This window comes from Lolium rigidum, chromosome 1 (genome assembly GCF_022539505.1).
Source record: "Lolium rigidum isolate FL_2022 chromosome 1, APGP_CSIRO_Lrig_0.1, whole genome shotgun sequence".
Lineage (NCBI taxonomy): Eukaryota > Viridiplantae > Streptophyta > Magnoliopsida > Poales > Poaceae > Lolium > Lolium rigidum.
Window position 1 is genome coordinate 37,654,143 of NC_061508.1, and position 1,390 is coordinate 37,655,532.

Sequence of the window (1,390 nt, forward strand, 5' to 3'; positions counted from 1 at the left end):
GTTTCTCTCTCTTGTTCTTCCCCAAACCAAAACCAAAAGATCAAATCTACGAGAAACGATGGAATTGGAGGCTAAAAGTTGGGGAAATAGTATATCAAGCACAACAACACCGAATCCACAGACCAAAACCACTCAAAACGCAACCAAATCACAGATCCGTCCAAAGGCAATTTGGGGCTATTTTTTGGGGATTTTTTGGAAAATTTTCTAGAAACGAAATTGGGTCGGTGGAGGGTCAAAATCGCGGTAATCAAAAGCTGCTGATACCATATGATGAGATCTGAGATCTAGGGTTTGGCCCGATCTCGCGATTTGACCCAAAATCCAAGGGGAAAAGGTGGGGAAGGTGAAGAACGCGAAGAACACGATAAGATCTCGAGAAGAGCACACGCACACCAACCCGATACACCTGATACTTACCCCCGTGGCTCGATGGACCATGCTAATAGAATCACCCGGAAGAGACGCGAAGGTTGAATTCCCGGTGAGAGATTGGTGTTGAAGACGGAGATTGGTGAGGGAGAGAGAGTGGGTTACACTAGAATCTCACTCACAAATATCCAGATCCACAACAAGAGTGCCTTGATTACAAAGGGATGCTAACCCTAGGGAGACAAAGCTCAAAGTAGTGTTTAAGCTCAATTTAAGTCTAAGGAGGAAAAGGGGCAGCACAAGTGCTTATATAGGTCTACAAGTCGTCATGGGTCGAACAGGTACGAGGTGGGGTCGACTCGGGCCGGTCGGGTCGAGTCAATTCGCGCAGGCTGGTCCGTGGGCCGGTATGACCGGGCCTGTGATCGGCCAGGCCGGTCCAAACCGGGCCTATGACCGGGCGCCAACCGGGCGCCAACCGAGGGAAATCCGGTGTGCCGCCCGGTTGACTGGGTCTGGGACCGGGTGGTCCGGTCGTGGGGCCGGTCGACCGGGTCCTGGGCCGGCCAGCTCCTTCTCTTCCTTCGCGCGCTTCGAGTGACGTCGGGTCCAGCTTCATGCCCATCTTCAAGTCCCGCTGCTCCTGTCCTTCCCTTGACCATGGTGTGTCCTCCTCTCCGGGGTCTTGACGCACCTTGTACCTAATGACACAAAGCATATCGGCATGAGGTAGAATTCCATCCAAAGGTGTACCGAGGTCAAGGGTGGTGAGGAGCGAGTTCACCTTATCATTTAGCGCTTTAACTCGAGCCCGAGTCATTGGTCCACTTGGAGGACTTGTTGGTCTTGGTGTGGAGGTGTCCGAAGGCCACCCCGCATCAGTGGAGGTCTCTATAATCTCAACTTCGAGTCCGTGAAACAAGTTTTCAGCAGTGTCAGGGTGTCACGAGATCAGTGGCATTCGCGTCTAGGTCATCCAGCCACTCCTATTGTTCAGCATGTCTTACATCGTCATGAG